This window comes from Sorex fumeus, unplaced genomic scaffold (assembly GCF_029834395.1).
Source record: "Sorex fumeus unplaced genomic scaffold, SorFum_2.1 ptg000013l, whole genome shotgun sequence".
NCBI lineage: Eukaryota > Metazoa > Chordata > Mammalia > Eulipotyphla > Soricidae > Sorex > Sorex fumeus.
Window position 1 is genome coordinate 31,834,462 of NW_026606070.1, and position 6,000 is coordinate 31,840,461.

At 43.5% G+C, this 6,000-nt stretch overlaps 1 non-coding gene across 1 annotated transcript; it reads left to right on the plus strand.

Moving 5' to 3' along the window:
• Window positions 1–4,866: 4,866 nt before the first annotated feature.
• On the plus strand, window positions 4,867–4,997 carry LOC130020831 (small nucleolar RNA SNORA38). The gene has a single exon (XR_008792034.1). It is a non-coding gene; the product is annotated as a small nucleolar RNA SNORA38 (small nucleolar RNA).
• Window positions 4,998–6,000: the final 1,003 nt, after the last annotated feature.

Sequence of the window (6,000 nt, forward strand, 5' to 3'; positions counted from 1 at the left end):
TTGTGGTGCTCAGGGGACCATGTGGAGCCAGAAATTGAACCCATACCTCCCACATAGTCCCTTGAGTTTTCTCCTTGGACCCCAGAACATCAGTTTTTATGATGTGGATATTGGGACTGTATATCAGGACCTCATAACAGAGCAAGTTTCATAAGAGAGAAACACCGGGGCCAGGAAAAAGAAAATTTTATTCTTGTTCTAACTTTTCTATTATTTAGCAATGCCCTTGTGTAAGTCAGAGTGCTTCACAATTCATTTTCTTGACTGCAAAACAAGCGAATTGATTTATGTGGTCTATAAGTTCCTCTCCATCTATGTGACTCTGGAGTTCTGAAGTGGCCATATTATTTGATTATGATTTCCCTTGTATTTCTAAAAAATAAGTGCAAGAAAAAACTGATAACTTATTACAGGTACCTAATTTGTTTTGTTTGCTTTATCAATCCATGTTTAACTAGGTGCTTCCCATTCTGGAAACTTTTTTCATGTCTTTACTCTGAAATAATTAACTGTATTGCTGTTATGGGCTGGAGCAATAGCACAGTGGGTAGGGCGTTTTCCTTGCACGCGGCCAATCCTGGTTTGATACCTCTGCCCCTGGTTTGATTCCTCTGCCCCTCTTGGAGAGCCCAGCAAGCTACCGAGAGTTTCTTGCCCACACAGCAAAGAATGGCAAGCTACCCGTTGCATATTCGATATGCCAAAAACAGTAACAACAAGTCTCACAATGGAGACGTTACTGGTGCCTGCTCGAGCAAATCGATGAACAACAGGAAGACAGTGCTACAGTGCTGTTCCGGTGAACTGCTCCAATCATAACTCGGTTCATGATAACTTTTTTAGAGCTACTTGATATAGGTTAAAGAAACCTCACTGATAGAGAAAAGAAGAGATTACATCATTAGCATATAGGGAGCTCTGGTTAAAAGAATCAGATGCTTCCTAAGTGCACGAATCACTTGATCACTTGATCACTTGACTTCCCTTTAATCGTCGATTTGCTCAAGCGGGCACCAGTAATGTCTCCATTTGTCCCTGTCGCGTGCTAGTGTAGCCCAATGGTGTCTGTTTGTTCTAGGAACACGAAGAGCCTCAAACCGATCATTCATGATCTTGATGAAGAAGTCTGACCATCTGGTAGGTGGGCGGTCATGCAGTCTTTTGACATCCCGTGGAATCCAGTCGGTAACAGCTCTAGGCCAGCGGTCGTCTCCAAATCTCATTACGTGACCAGCCCATCTGATTTTTGATGCCTTGGCAAATGAGACAGCGTCCCTGATTCTTGATCGTCGACGGAGGTTGGAACTCCAGTTTCTTTCTCTCATTTGAGTGAAACGTGATACTCCAAGCACAGCTCTTTCAATTCCTCTTTGGGAGACCCGAATGCGTTCTCATCCTGTTTGAGTAGGGCCCAGGTCTCTGAGGCGTATGTTAATGCAGGAAGAACAGTGGAATCAAAGTGCATGAATAACGTCAGTAATACAGTGGGAAGTTAAGCTGCCTTCCAGATACATGGAGATCAGATGCATTTGGGTTGTTTTTAAGGGTGTTTTTTGGGCATATCGGTGACTCTTAGGGGTTATTGCTGGCTATTAGTAATTCTTAATGCTCCTCAGGAGATTATTTTCATCCTAAAATTTGAACTTAGATCAGCAGCATGCAAGGCAAGCACCTTACCTGCTGTATTATCTCTCCAGCCCTCTTCATTTAGAAAACATAAACTAAATTCACCACCATTGTCTCCATAGCACACTAGGGACACACTTTTCCTCTTATCTCTTTCATGTTCCTGGATTCGCCTGATTAAAACGTGTACTGGGATTTGAAAAACAAATGGAAGGCAGGACGCAAATGAACAGATGTCTTGAATTACCAGATTCCACTTAGGAGAAAAACTACTGGAAATAAGTAGGAAAGAAAGGAGACCCTGGTCTTCAAGAGGAGGACACCCAAGTGCATCGTTTCAAAGTCAGGGCACTTTTATTTGTTTTGTTGTTGTTGTTTAGTTTTTTGTTGTTGTTTTTGTTGTTGTTTTTTTTTTTTTTTTTTTTTTTTGCTTTTTGGGTCACACCTGGTGATGTACAGGGGTTATTCCTGGCTCTACTCTCAGGAATTACTCCTGGCAGTGCTCAGGGGACCATATGGGATGCTGGGAATCGAACCCAGGTCGGCCATGTGCAAGGCAAACTCCCTACCTGCTGTGCTATATTGCTTCAGCCCCAAGGGTCCTTTTATTTGGATGCTTTCATCTCCCTCCTAAAAATCGGCCTCCCTCCATCCCCAGAACACTCCCCACTTCAGGTTGAAAGTCATAAAGTTAACAGAAACTCCAGCTTTAGTGCAGCTACTATATCATATTGTAGCAGCTTATAACACCACAGGCTGGGAGGCTGAAATGACCCCTTCTCACAGTTCTCAAGTATGTCAGATAAAGGTGAAGTTTTTGGCAAATCTGACATCTGCTGAGGCTCTCTTTTGGGGTCTGCAAATGACCATCCTCTACCTCTCATGGCAGAGAGGAGAGAGAGAGACACACACACACACAAACTCTCACATCCCTTATAAAAAGGGCACTAATGCCACAGGGAGGGCTTACAGTTAGGACCTAATCATGTTCCGGACACTCCACCTCCTCTGTCATGAGAGGTTAGAGTTTAAACAAATGAATGTCGACAGACACAAATTTTCAGTTCTCAATACCGTTCCCCTTTAAGGGAATACTCAAAAGGATAAAAAGCATTTTCAAATTTAAAAGGAATCTGGAAAATTTTAAAATGAAAGCTATATTAAACATATCTCATAGCTAACCTTTCTTCTTTTTTAATTACTGAGGGGGATGCTCCCAGTGGTGTGCTATAGTAGGGGCCTCAGCACTACTAAGGTTACACCCAAGGATGTTCCAGGGACCATGAGGTTTTAGGGATCAAATCAAGGGGTCTGGCACATGCAAGAGATGTGCTCTAACACTTGAGCCACACACCCCATTTCTAACAGTTATTTCTTGTGTTTGCTTGTTACAAGCTCATGGTATTCAGGGACTACTCCTAGCTCTGTGCTTAGGGTTAATTCCTGAGAGTTCTCAGGGGACCATGGAATAGGATGCAGGAATTGAACCCAGGCCTCCTGAATTTTTCCATTAAAAACATTGCTCAGTCCATTGAGCTCTCCCTACACAGTTCTCAAGTATGTTAGGTAGCTAATTTCACCCGCTAATGTTGATAAACAATGATGTATGGCTTGTGATCATTCCATACATACATTATGCCAATACACACCCACCACCAGAGTGTCCAGTAGCTAAATTTTTTAAGAGGGAAAAATATCTCAAGTGGAAAACTGCCAGAAATGTTAGAAAATGCTTACAGAGACATTGCTAGAACGTTTCCTCTGTGGCAAGTAATGACAGAGAAATATTTTATATAGTGCTTTACTGGGCTAGGAAGCAGTACAAGTACGAAGAATCTGTAGATTTCTCTTTTTTTTTTTTAACAAAGTAAATTGGAACTGAAGAGGAGTTGGATCCCCAGAACTCCCCAATTATAGATCCAGTTATAGAATATGAACCTTGGCATTTTTATTATTAAAAAAATCCATACAATTATTTTCCATTGAAAAAAAGCCAACAAAAAAACCCCTCAGATCCAAGTTGAAGAGAACACAGGGTTAAGCTGCTTACCTTGCATGCAGCCATGCCCACTTCTTTTTTTTTCTCCCACTTTATTTAAACACAGTGGTTTACGAAGTTGTTCATGATGATTTGTTACAATTATTCAATACCAATCCCACCACCACTGTCACCTTCCCTCCACCATTGTCTCCATCTTCCCAACCATCCCCCAAGCCTGCCCCTATAGCAGGTCCTCAATAATTTATTTTCTATTGCTTGTTATTATTAAGTGACTAACGAAATGATCCAAAAATATTCCCATAGAAGAAAATTTGTGAAAATTGTTGTGCTTTACCATGGGGACATTACATCCTTGTCTGGGGTTTTACTAAGCTTTTGTTGCAAGTTAAACCTTCTTTGTTATTGTTTTTGTTAGTCGACATTGGTTTGCTGGTACCAAGCAGCAGCACCAGAGTGATCCCTGAGCACAGATCCAGGAGTAAAACTTAAGTACTGGGTGCAGCCAATAAAAACCAAAGAAAAATAGAGCTCTTTATGCCAAGCTCCACCCCAGACTTAATAGCCAACCTCACTGCAGTTTCTGCTCTCCTGAAGGTGGGATTTAAAACCCACCAGCCTGGGGGTTCCTGAGCATCAGCAAGGAGTTCATCTGCTTCCACCCTCTTTGCTAGTATCCCATCCTTTTTTGACTATAAATTCCCTCCATTCTGGGGATCCTGCTTAGGATCCTGCTAAATCTGGGGTGCTCCCTGCCCTTTACCCCTGATTTCTGTTCTCTTAAATAAAATCTCATCTGAATTCAGCTAAATACAAATCACACCCATCCAGGGACCAGGGAGACAGTACAGGGGTTAAGGCACTTGCTTTACACACAGCCGACCCTGTTCCATGTCCATACCACATGGTCCCCCGAATATCACCAGGAGTGGTCCATGAACACAGAGCCAGGAGCAAAACCCTGAACACATCTAGGTGTGACCCCACTGCCCACCTCCCCCTCCAAAAGAAAACCTCTCCATTCTGTATAAGCCGGGGATGAGGGTGGGGGGATATCCACACTGCAGGACTCAGGGATCCTTTAGATGGTGGGGACTAGATCTGGACCTCCCTCCAGCCCTGTAAGCCTTCTCCCAGCCCTTGTGTGACTTTTCCTCTGCGCCTGCCTGTCAGAGAGGATGCTTCCTGGTTCAGAAGTTGCTGAACAAAGCCAACTCCATCTGTAGACAGAATAGGGTCGACCCTTCTACAAAGGCATGGCTAGGGTTTCCTGACTTCGGGTATGTAAGAATTGGATGTAAAAACACATGGAGTTGGTGAAATTTGAGGTTACCTTGTTCTTTGCTGGCCCAAGATCAGCAATCCTACATTTGGGAGTGGATGTGGGGGAGGAGAATGGGATTGGATTTTTTATTATTGTTTATTTAACTTTTCAAGGGCTGGAGCGATAGCACAGTGGTAGGGCGTTTGCCTTGCAAGCCGCCGACCCGGCCGAGCCAGGTTCGATTCTTTCGCCCCTCTCGGAAAGCCCTGCAAGCTACCGAGAGTATCTCGCCCGCATGGCAAAGCCTGGCAAGCTCCCCGTGACGTATTCGATATGCCAAACACAGTAACAACAAGTCTCACAATGGAGACGTTACTGGGCCTGCTGGAGCAAATCCATGAACAACGGGAGGACAGTGCTACAGTGCTAACTTTTCAACAGATTTCCTTAGAAGCCTGAAAAGTAAGGATAGTTGGGGACAGTTGTATTCTTCTGGGGTGGTACACCACACTGCTTTGCTGATAATTTTAAGTTCGACCATATTATTAAAGTCTGCAAAGCGATCCCCAGAGTTCCCCGGATGCCTTTCCCCGGATGTCTTAGCCTCTGACCCTAAGGTAGTGCAGAGGGTCCAGCAAGCCAGGAAACTGTAGTCGGCCACACCCTCATCACACTTAACCCGGCAGGCTCTTTGTTTTTACCACAGGACTTGGCCACTGCATGCCTTTGCCAGATAAGATGGCTAGAGGTGCTCAAAATTACTGTGCTTGCGTTGAACTAATAATCACCAGGTTAAAGCGATTGTGCAATACCTGTACTCTCTGTCCTTTCTGTTAAAACTAGTCAAAAGGCTATGTTGACTTGCACAAAGTACTCTACTGTATGAAGGTGTAGGTGATCATTAAACCTGTACTTATATGTAGAACAAGAAAAGATGACACAGACGTAATGGGCTCTTCCCTGATTCTTCTTCCTCCAAACCTTCTGCCTCTAGACCTTTCTTTTGACCTCTCTTTTGGACCTTCAGCTATTTGTCTTTTCTAGTGTTAAACACATTTTATGTCATTCTTAATTTTGGAGTATTTTTGAGAAATCTCGAGATTTTCCTTCC